This window comes from Uranotaenia lowii, chromosome 3 (genome assembly GCF_029784155.1).
Source record: "Uranotaenia lowii strain MFRU-FL chromosome 3, ASM2978415v1, whole genome shotgun sequence".
Taxonomy (NCBI): Eukaryota; Metazoa; Arthropoda; class Insecta; order Diptera; family Culicidae; genus Uranotaenia; species Uranotaenia lowii.
This window is the reverse complement of record NC_073693.1, coordinates 351,102,129-351,114,769: the sequence shown is the minus strand read 5'-3', so window position 1 is coordinate 351,114,769 and position 12,641 is coordinate 351,102,129.

The window sequence follows — 12,641 nt, the reverse complement described above, 5'->3', positions numbered from 1 at the left end:
TTTTGTCATTTTTGTCATTTTTGTCATTTTTGTCATTTTTGTCATTTTTGTCATTTTTGTCATTTTTGTCATTTTTGTCATTTTTGTCATTTTTGTCATTTTTGTCATTTTTGTCATTTTTGTCATTTTTGTCATTTTTGTCATTTTTGTCATTTTTGTCATTTTTGTCATTTTTGTCGTTTTTGTCATTTTTGTCATTTTTGTCATTTTTGTCATTTTTGTCATTTTTGTCATTTTTGTCATTTTTGTCATTTTTGTCATTTTTGTCATTTTTGTCATTTTTGTCATTTTTGTCATTTTTGTCATTTTTGTCATTTTTGTCATTTTTGTCATTTTTGTCATTTTTGTCATTTTTGTCATTTTTGTCATTTTTGTCATTTTTGTCATTTTTGTCATTTTTGTCATTTTTGTCATTTTTGTCATTTTTGTCATTTTTGTCATTTTTGTAATTTTTGTCATTTTTGTAATTTTTGTCATTTTTGTCATTTTTGTCATGTTTGTAATTTTTTTAATTTTTGTCATTTTTGTCATTTATGTAATTTTTGTAATTTTTTTCATTTTTGTCATTTTTGTCATTTTTGTCATTTTTGTCATTTTTGTCATTTTTGTCATTTTTGTAATTTTTGTAATTTTTGTAATTTTTGTAATTTTTGTAATTTTTGTAATTTTTGTCATTTTTGTCATTTTTGTCATTTTTGTCATTTTTGTCATTTTTGTCATTTTTGTCATTTTTGTCATTTTTGTCATTTTTGTCATTTTTGTCATTTCTGTCATTTTTGTCATTTTTGTCATTTTTGTCATTTTTGACATTTTTGTCATTTTTGTCATTTTTGTCATTTTTGTCATTTTTGTCATTTTTGTCATTTTTGTCATTTTTGTCATTTTTGTCATTTTTGTCATTTTTGTCATTTTTGTCATTTTTGTCATTTTTGTCATTTTTGTCATTTTTGTCATTTTTGTCATTTTTGTCATTTTTGTCATTTTTGTCATTTTTGTCATTTTTGTCATTTTTGTCATTTTTGTCATTTTTGTCATTTTTGTCATTTTTGTCATTTTTGTCATTTTTGTCATTTTTGTCATTTTTGTCATTTTTGTCATTTTTGTCATTTTTGTCATTTTTGTCATTTTTGTCATTTTTGTCATTTTTGTCATTTTTGTCATTTTTGTCATTTTTGTCATTTTTGTCATTTTTGTCATTTTTGTCATTTTTGTCATTTTTGTCATTTTTGTCATTTTTGTCATTTTTGTCATTTTTGTCATTTTTGTCATTTTTGTCATTTTTGTCATTTTTGTCATTTTTGTCATTTTTGTCATTTTTGTCATTTTTGTCATTTTTGTCATTTTTGTCATTTTTGTCATTTTTGTCATTTTTGTCATTTTTGTCATTTTTGTCATTTTTGTCATTTTTGTCATTTTTGTCATTTTTGTCATTTTTGTCATTTTTGTCATTTTTGTCATTTTTGTCATTTTTGTCATTTTTGTCATTTTTGTCATTTTTGTCATTTTTGTCATTTTTGTCATTTTTGTCATTTTTGTCATTTTTGTCATTTTTGTCATTTTTGTCATTTTTGTCATTTTTGTCATTTTTGTCATTTTTGTCATTTTTGTCATTTTTGTCATTTTTGTCATTTTTGTCATTTTTGTCATTTTTGTCATTTTTGTCATTTTTGTCATTTTTGTCATTTTTGTCATTTTTGTCATTTTTGTCATTTTTGTCATTTTTGTCATTTTTGTCATTTTTGTCATTTTTGTCATTTTTGTCATTTTTGTCATTTTTGTCATTTTTGTCATTTTTGTCATTTTTGTCATTTTTGTCATTTTTGTCATTTTTGTCATTTTTGTCATTTTTGTCATTTTTGTCATTTTTGTCATTTTTGTCATTTTTGTCATTTTTGTCATTTTTGTCATTTTAGTCATTTTTGTCATTTTTGTCATTTTTGTCATTTTTGTCATTTTTGTCATTTTTGTCATTTTTGTCATTTTTGTCATTTTTGTCATTTTTGTCATGTTTGTAATTTTTTTAATTTTTGTCATTTTTGTCATTTATGTAATTTTTGTCATTTTTGTCATTTTTGTCATTTTTGTCATTTTTGTCATTTTTGTCATTTTTGTCATTTTTGTCATTTTTGTCATTTTTGACATTTTTGTCATTTTTGTCATTTTTGTCATTTTTGTCATTTTTGTCATTTTTGTCATTTTTGTCATTTTTGTCATTTTTGTCATTTTTGTCATTTTTGTCATTTTTGTCATTTTTGTCATTTTTGTCATTTTTGTCATTTTTGTCATTTTTGTCATTTTTGTCATTTTTGTCATTTTTGTCATTTTTGTCATTTTTGTCATTTTTGTCATTTTTGTCATTTTTGTCATTTTTGTCATTTTTGTCATTTTTGTCATTTTTGTCATTTTTGTCATTTTTGTCATTTTTGTCATTTTTGTCATTTTTGTCATTTTTGTCATTTTTGTCATTTTTGTCATGTTTGTAATTTTTGTCATTTTTGTCATTTTTGTCATTTTTGTCATTTTTGTCATTTTTGTCATGTTTGTCATTTTTGTAATTTTTTTCATTTTTGATTTCATTCAATTTGCTCCTTAAATTGTTTTTTTCTTCTCAAGTCTTTAATTTAACTTTTTCCAACTTCAGCTTATACATATAATATTTTGTGTTTTCTATCTAAACACGTAAGCAAATTTTCTTCCTCAAAAAACTTCGTTCATTGAACAGTTTCCATGCTGCCGACTTGCACCTACAAACAAATGTACATCGTCAATGAGACGCACTCGCTGAAGTGGTCTTGTTATGGGAGTTTTCAACCGGGGTAGGTGAGTGAAATTTTCCCACGCCCTCCACACGATCAATGAATGAATGAATGAATGCTCGTCGCGTCAGTCGTCGTCAGCCAATTTTGTTTGGAAGCAATGCATTCAGGTGTTGCATCACGTCATGTCATGTTGTGCAAGCTGCTGCTGTCAAAGTTTGAACAAGGGCGATAAAAGTTAAAGGAAAAAGTTTATTGTATTTAGATCCGGCGATAAAGTGATCCACATTGTTTCGATTTCAATGGCAATAAACATCTGAAAGGTGTGAAAGTATGATCAACATTTTACTTTTAAATATTGAATCTCAGTGCATTGATTCTATATGCAGTCTCGAAGGTAGCTACATTATTTTGATAGTAATGTGGTTAGATTTATACTAGATTTATACATGATCAAATTACTTATCACGCGAGGAAAAAAAATAACACTATTTTATTATGTTAATTTATCTACTGCGTTGCTAAGACTTGGAAAAGATTTTTTATACAAGATAAAATCATGTGAACACTATTCGAAATAAAAAAAAATAAGACATACACCGTCTGAATCGATTTAGGCTTTACAGGCTGTCTAAGCTTGACCCTTGTTCTTGTTTTTTCTTTGAATTTTACCATTTGGTGTGAATCGACAAAATATACCTTTTAAAATAAAAAGTAATAGGCTCATCCGTGAAATTAACATTTTAAAAAATGCGGGACATGGCAACCCTAACCTAAAACTTATTTATACATCGGTGTAAAGATTGTTTCTTGAGTGTAAAATCTTTCGAATCTGTTTTGAATTTTTGAACATTATTGCGTTTTTTTTCGACTATTTAATTGTGACTTTTTGAGAGTATTTGATTTTTCTAGCGCTTTCTGAGTGTTCTTGGTCTTTTTTAGTTGTTTTTTGTCTTTTGATTGTTCTTGACTCTTGAATTTTTTTTAAGTCTCTTTGTATCTTTTTAGTTGATTTAATCTCTTGAATCTGTTGGAACTTTATGAGTCTATTTGGGATAATTTGGGTTTTATCATCTTTTTGAGTTTGAGTCGTTTATTTCGAAGAATTTTTTGTTGACATCATCACACCTTTTAAAGGATGATTTTTTTTTAAATTAAATTTTTTATCAATCGTCAAAACTTAATGTGATGGGTTCAGCTAAAAACGTGATGCAACATTCGGCTTTACAATGTGACACAAATAGTTTCACATAAAATATGATGCAATGCTAATTTATTTAAAAGACTATCTATTGCTTCTTGGAAACAGATTACGATTTTTCCAATATTATTCCGATGAACTTTTTCGTTTTAGTCAGTCATGTTGCTGATGGTTTTTGCACTTCATCTTTTATCAAGTGGATCCTCGGCTGGGAATCCGGAAGAGTCTTCTAACTTGCTGAATATCATGATCAATTTGATCGAGGATGCCTACAAATCTCACCCGAAACAAGAAACTTTCAGTTGTTGGTTTATCAATGCTGATGTGAATATTTCTGGGAAAAGTGACATTTTGGGGCATATTTTGTCTTCAGAACAGATTTCGCACCTTCCTCGTACGATCATGTATGGAAAAATCTACGACGTAGAAATTGGCCGCAAGCCATCGCTTCTGATCTTCTACTTCGACGTCACTTATCCAATTCCAAAAGATATGCGGGATACTTTCATTAACTCCACGCTTCTGTATGCCAGTGTAAAAGTTTTCGTTTTGTTCCGAGCCAATAATGGATTGGAATTCAAGGAACTTTACTGGTGGCTATTCGATCAAATATTTTGGAATGTTGTTTACATTCAAACCAACGCTCCCCGCATGTTGATTCGGGAACTCTATAGATCGCGTTTCCTGGTTTCGGATTTGGTTTTACCCGGACTCATGTTTGAAGACTTCACTAAAAATATGATGGGCAGCAAATTTCTCTTTTCGTTGAGCCACTCAACGCCTTTTGCGTCAATGGAAAATTTTGGTGAAAATTACGAAATATCCGGATCTTATGGAAAATGGATCCAGGAAACTGTTCGGCATTTGAATGGGACGCCAATAGGGGTGTTGATTGATTGCCAAACGGCTGAAAAATCATGTCTGCCTAAATTATTCCACCATTCCGATGGGTCACCATTTCAATTACAAATGGATCATTTTTCCGCAATCATCAATTACCATTTTAATTTGTACGGTACGGAGCCAAGCCAAAATATAATCGTCGCGCCTAGAGGCAGATCATTGCGCCTTGACGAACTTTTCACCCGTCCTTTTGAAAACGAAGTTTGGATGGTGATCATCGCCATTCTAAGCGTTTGTCTGATTGTAACGATCGTTTTTCCAAGGCTTTTCCTAAATAACCTTATCCTTTTACCGGTGTGTGGATTCGAGAGGATCAAGCTGAGTAAGGCGCGGGCATACGAGAAACTAATCCAGCTATCTCTCATAATTCTGTTTTTTTTCCTAACAAATGCTTACGGAAACAAGTTCATTGCTCTTTTGACGAGCTTCCCCAAAACGAACGATCCTCAAACGCTTCAGGACCTCAAACGATTGGGAATAAAAATAGTCATCGGGCGCAACAATCATGGTCCAGTGGAAAGCCGAGTAACCGATCAAGAAATGCTCGACCTCCTGGAAGAAGTGGGTAACTTCACATCCATCAAAAAGTATCGATTGGACCGAGCTTACGTAGCCATATCTCAAACGCTTCAAACGCTTCTTCACTCCAAAAAGTACCTCGATCCACAGTCTGGAGCACCAATTTTTACCCAACTCTCCGGCTACCATATGCCTTTGAAAATAAATGCGTTAAATATCAGACCGAAACATCCGCTGCAGGAACGCTTCCATCGGATGGAGCGCCGTTTCTTCGAAGCAGGACTCATGAGCTATTGGTTCCAGATGGCTTTGCTTGGACTAGATGATCGCAGATTAGCTCAAATAAAATCTCAAACGACGATGGACGTTCGAAAGGTTATCAATCTGCAGGAGTTAACTCCGGTTTGGATTGTCTTTGCTGTGGGATGGTTTACGGCTGGATTAGTATTTCTTTTTGAAACATCCTCAAAATATTTCCATAAAATCTTTTCCAGGAAAACATTTTTGATGTCAAAAAACCGGTGCAAAAGAAAAAATTTGTTCAGGAAAATGAACACCAAATTGACCAAATAAAAATCTTAACAACGAAAAAAAAATTTACTACTTTCTTAACTTTTGACATTTTTTAAATTTTTAACATTTAAGAGATTTTTGATATTTTTGACATTTTTGACATTTTTGACATTTTTGACATTTCTGACATTTCTGACATTTCCGACATTTCTGACATTTCTGACATGTCTGACATTTCTGCCATTTTTGACATTTTTGACATTTCTGACATTTCTGTCATTTTTGACTTTTTTGACATTTTTGACATTTTTGACATTTTTGACATTTTTGACATTTTTGACATTTTTGACATTTTTGACATTTTTGACATTTTTGACATTTTTGACATTTTTGACATTTTTGACATTTTTTACATTTTTGACATTTTTGACATTTTTGACATTTTTGACATTTTTGACATTTTTGACATTTTTGACATTTTTGACATTTTTGACATTTTTGACATTTTTGACATTTTTGACATTTTTGACATTCTTGACATTTTTCACATTTTTGACATTTTTGACATTTTTGACATTTTTTACATTTTTGACATTTTTGACATTTTTGACATTTTCGACATTTTTGACATTTTTGACATTTTTGACCTTTTTTAACATTTTTGACATTTTTGACATTTTGACATTTTGACATTTTGACATTTTTGACATTTTTGACATTTCTTACATTTTTGATATTTTTGACATTTTTGACATTTTTGACATTTTTGACATTTTTGACATTATTGACATTTTTGACATTTTTGACATTTTTGACATTTTTGACATTTTTGACATTTTTGACATTTTTGACATTTTTTACATTTTTAACATTTTTGACATTTTTGACATTTTTGACATTTTGGTCATTTTTGACATTTTTGACATTTTTGACATTTTTGACATTTTTGACATTTTTGACATTTTTGACATTTTTGACATTTTTGACATTTTTGACATTTTTGACATTTTTGACATTTTTGACATTTTTGACATTTTTGACATTTTTGACATTTTTGACATTTTTGACATTTTTGACATTTTTGACATTTTTGACATTTTTGACATTTTTGACATTTTTGACATTTTTGACATTTTTGACATTTTTGATATTTTTGACATATTTAACATTTTTGACATTTTTAACATTTTTGAAATTTTTGAAATTTTTGAAATTTTTGAAATTTTTGAAATTTTTGAAATTTTTGAAATTTTAGAAATTTTTGAAATTTTTGACATTTTTGAAATTTTTGACATTTTTGACATGTTTGATATTTTTGACATTTTTGACTTTTTTGACATTTTTGACATTTTTGACATTTTTGATATTTTTGACATTTTTGACATTTTTGACATTTTTGACATTTTTGCCATTTTTTACTTTTTTACCTTTTCTGAAATTTGTGACATTTCTGACATTTTTGATATTTTTGACATTTTTGGCATTTTTTACATTTTTGACATTTTTGACATTTTTGACATTTTTGACATTTTTGACATTTTTGACATTTTTGACATTTTTGACATTTTTGACATTTTTGACATTTTTGACATTTTTGACATTTTTGACATTTTTGACATTTTTGACATTTTTGACATTTTTGACATTTTTGACATTTTTGACAGTTTTGACATTTTTGACATTTTTGACATTTTTGAATTTTTGACATTTTTGACATTTTTGATATTTTTGACATTTTTGACATTTTTGACATTTTTGACATTTTTGACATTTTTGACATTTTTGACATTTTTGACATTTTTGACATTTTTGACATTTTTGACATTTTTGACATTTTTGACATTTTTGACATTTTTGACATTTTTGACATTTTTGACATTTTTGACATTTTTGACATTTTTGACATTTTTGACATTTTTGACATTTTTGACATTTTTGACATTTTTGACATTTTTGACATTTTTGACATTTTTGACATTTTTGACATTTTTGACATTTTTGACATTTTTGACAATTTTGACATTTTTGACATTTTTGACATTTTGGAAATTTTTGACATTTTTGACATTTTTGACATATTTGACATTTTTGACATTTTTAACATTTTTGACATTTTTAACATTTTTGACATTTTTGACATTTTTGACATTTTTGACATTTTTGACATTTTTGACATTTTTGACATTTTTGACATTTTTGACATTTTTGACATTTTTGACATTTTTGACATTTTTGACATTTTTGACATTTTTGACATTTTTGTCATTTTTGTCATTTTTGACATTTTTGACATTTTTGACATTTTTGACATTTTTGACATTTTTGACATTTTTGACATTTTTGACATTTTTGACATTTTTGACATTTTGACATTTTTGACATTTTTGACATTTTTGACATTTTTGACATTTTTGACATTTTTGACATTTTTGACATTTTTGACATTTTTGACATTTTTGACATTTTTGACATTTTTGACATTTTTGACATTTTTGACATTTTTGACATTTTTGACATTTTTGACATTTTTGACATTTTTGACATTTTTGACATTTTTGACATTTTTGACATTTTTGACATTTTTGACATTTTTGACATTTTTGACATTTTTGACATTTTTGACATTTTTGACATTTTTGACATTTTTGACATTTTTGACATTTTTGACATTTTTGACATTTTTGATATTTTTGACATTTTTGACATTTTTGACATTTTTGACATTTTTGACATTTTTGACATTTTTGACAATTTTGACAATTTTTGACATTTTTGACATTTTTGTCATTTTTTGACATTTTTGATATTTTTGACATTTTTGTCATTTTTGACATTTTCGACATTTTTGACATTTTTGACATTTTTGACATTTTTGACATTTTTGACATTTTTGACATTTTTGACATTTTTGACATTTTTGACATTTTTGACATTTTTGACATTTTTGACATTTTTGACATTTTTGACATTTTTGACATTTTTGACATTTTTGACATTTTTGACATTTTTGACATTTTTGACATTTTTGACATTTTTGACATTTTTGACATTTTTGACATTTTTGACATTTTTGACATTTTTGACAATTTTGACATTTTTGACATTTTTGACATTTTGGAAATTTGTGACATTTTTGACATTTTTGACATATTTGACATTTTTGACATTTTTGACATTTTTAACATTTTTGACATTTTTAACATTTTTGACATTTTTGACATTTTTGACATTTTTGACATTTTTGACATTTTTGACATTTTTGACATTTTTGACATTTGTGACATTTTTGACATTTTTGACATTTTTGACATTTTTGACATTTTTGACATTTTTGACATTTTTGACATTTTTGACATTTTTGACATTTTTGACATTTTTGACATTTTTGACATTTTTGACATTTTTGACATTTTTGACATTTTTGACATTTTTGACATTTTTGACATTTTTGACATTTTTGACATTTTTGACATTTTTGACATTTTTGACATTTTTGACATTTTTGACATTTTTGACATTTTTGACATTTTGACATTTTTGACATTTTTGACATTTTTGACATTTTTGACATTTTTGACATTTTTGACATTTTTGACATTTTTGACATTTTTGACATTTTTGACATTTTTGACATTTTTGACATTTTTGACATTTTTGACATTTTTGACATTTTTGACATTTTTGACATTTTTGACATTTTTGACATTTTTGACATTTTTGACATTTTTGACATTTTAGACATTTTTGACATTTTTGACATTTTTGACATTTTTGACATTTTTGACATTTTTGACATTTTTGACATTTTTGACATTTTTGACATTTTTGACATTTTTGACATTTTTGACATTTTTGACATTTTTGACATTTTTGACAATTTTGACATTTTTGACATTTTTGACATTTTTGACATTTTTGACATTTTTGACATTTTTGACAATTTTGACATTTTTGACATTTTTGACATTTTGGAAATTTTTGACATTTTTGACATTTTTGACATATTTGACATTTTTGACATTTCTAACATTTTTGACATTTTTAACATTTTTGACATTTTTAACATTTTTGACATTTTTGACATTTTTGACATTTTTGACATTTTTGACATTTTTGACATTTTTGACATTTTTGACATTTTTGACATTTTTGACATTTTTGACATTTTTGACATTTTTGACATTTTTGACATTTTTGACATTTTTGACATTTTTGACATTTTTGACATTTTTGACAATTTTGACATTTTTGACATTTTTGACATTTTGGAAATTTTTGACATTTTTGACATTTTTGACATATTTGACATTTTTGACATTTTTAACATTTTTGACATTTTTAACATTTTTGACATTTTTAACATTTTTGACATTTTTGACATTTTTGACATTTTTGACATTTTTGACATTTTTGACATTTTTGACATTTTTGACATTTTTGACATTTTTGACATTTTTGACATTTTTGACATTTTTGACATTTTTGACATTTTTGACATTTTTGACATTTTTGACATTTTTGATATTTTTGACATTTTTGACATTTTTGACATTTTTGACATTTTTGGCATTTTTGACATTTTAAACATTTTTGACATTTTTGACATTTTTGACATTTTGACATTTTTGACATTTTTGACATTTTTGACATTTTTGACATTTTTGACATTTTTGACATTTTTGACATTTTTGACATTTTTGACATTTTTGACATTTTTGACATTTTTGACATTTTTGACATTTTTGACATTTTTGACATTTTGGAAATTTTTGACATTTTTGACATTTTTGACATTTTTGACATTTTTGACATTTTTGACATTTTTGACATTTTTTACATTTTTGACATTTTTGACATTTTTGACATTTTTGACATTATTGACAATTTTGACAATTTTTGACATTTTTGACATTTTTGTCATTTTTTGACATTTTTGATATTTTTGACATTTTTGACATTTTTGACATTTTCGACATTTTTGACATTTTTGACATTTTTGACATTTTTGACATTTTTGACATTTTTGACATTTTTGACATTTTTGACATTTTTGACATTTTTGACATTTTTGACATTTTTGACATTTTTGACATTTTTGACATTTTTGACATTTTTGACAATTTTGACATTTTTGACATTTTTGACATTTTGGAAATTTTTGACATTTTTGACATTTTTGACATATTTGACATTTTTGACATTTTTAACATTTTTAACATTTTTAACATTTTTGACATTTTTGACATTTTTGACATTTTTGACATTTTTGACATTTTTGACATTTTTGACATTTTTGACATTTTTGACATTTTTGACATTTTTGACATTTTTGACATTTTTGACATTTTTGACATTTTTGACATTTTTGACATTTTTGACATTTTTGACATTTTTGACATTTTTGACATTTTTGACATTTTTGACATTTTTGACATTTTTGACATTTTTGACATTTTTGACATTTTTGACATTTTTGACATTTTTGACATTTTTGACATTTTTGACATTTTTGACATTTTGACATTTTTGACATTTTTGACATTTTTGACATTTTTGACATTTTTGACATTTTTGACATTTTTGACATTTTTGACATTTTTGACATTTTTGACATTTTTGACATTTTTGACATTTTTGACATTTTTGACATTTTTGACATTTTTGACATTTTTGACATTTTTGACATTTTTGACATTTTTGACATTTTTGACATTTTTGACATTTTTGACATTTTTGACATTTTTGACATTTTTGACATTTTTGACATTTTTGACAATTTTGACAATTTTTGACATTTTTGACATTTTTGTCATTTTTTGACATTTTTGATATTTTTGAAAATTTTGACATTTTTGACATTTTCGACATTTTTGACATTTTTGACATTTTTGACATTTTTGACATTTTTGACATTTTTGACATTTTTGACATTTTTGACATTTTTGACATTTTTGACAATTTTGACATTTTTGACATTTTTGACATTTTTGGACATTTTTTAACTTTTTTGTCATTTTTGAAATTTAGAATATTTTTGAATTTATCACATTCTTGAGATTTTAGACAATTTTGACAATTTTGACAATTTTGACAATTTTGACAATTTTGACAATTTGGACAATTTTGACAATTTTGACAATTTTGACAATTTTGACAATTTTGACAATTTTGACAATTTTGACAATTTTGACAATTTTGACAATTTTGACAATTTTGACAATTTTGACAATTTTGACAATTTTGACAATTTTGACAATTTTGACAATTTTGACAATTTTGACAATTTTGACAATTTTGACAATTTTGACAATTTTGACAATTTTGACAATTTTGACAATTTTGACAATTTTGACAATTTTGACAATTTTGACAATTTTGACAATTTTGACAATTTTGACAATTTTGACAATTTTGACAATTTTGACAATTTTGACAATTTTGACAATTTTGACAATTTTGACAATTTTGACAATTTTGACAATTTTGACAATTTTGACAATTTTGACAATTTTGACAATTTTGACAATTTTGACAATTTTGACAACTTTGACAATTTTGACAATTTTGACAATTTTGACAATTTTGACAATTTTGACAATTTTGACAATTTTGACAATTTTGACAATTTTGACAATTTTGACAATTTTGACAATTTTGACAATTTTGACAATTTTGACAATTTTGACAATTTTGACAATTTTGACAATTTTGACAATTTTGACAATTTTGACAATTTTGACAATTTTGAC